This window comes from Saimiri boliviensis, chromosome 2 (assembly GCF_048565385.1).
Source record: "Saimiri boliviensis isolate mSaiBol1 chromosome 2, mSaiBol1.pri, whole genome shotgun sequence".
Lineage (NCBI taxonomy): Eukaryota > Metazoa > Chordata > Mammalia > Primates > Cebidae > Saimiri > Saimiri boliviensis.
The window spans coordinates 113,218,780-113,219,016 of NC_133450.1; positions in this window are offsets into that span (position 1 = coordinate 113,218,780).

Here is a 237-nt window from a genome sequence, read left to right on the forward strand (position 1 = left end):
CTACTCAGGAGGCTGAGGCAGGAGAATTGCCTGAACCCAGGAGGCGGAGGTTGCAATGAGCCGAGATCGCGCCATTGCACTCCAGCCTGAGTAACAAGAGCGAAACTCCGTCTCAAAAAAAAAAAAAAAAAAAAAAAAGACTAGAAAAAAATAGACAAGAAAGAAACCTGTCAGAATGTTAGAGGTGGTGGTTTTTGTCTGGTGGGATTATGGGAAATTTTGAATGTTTAAAAACAA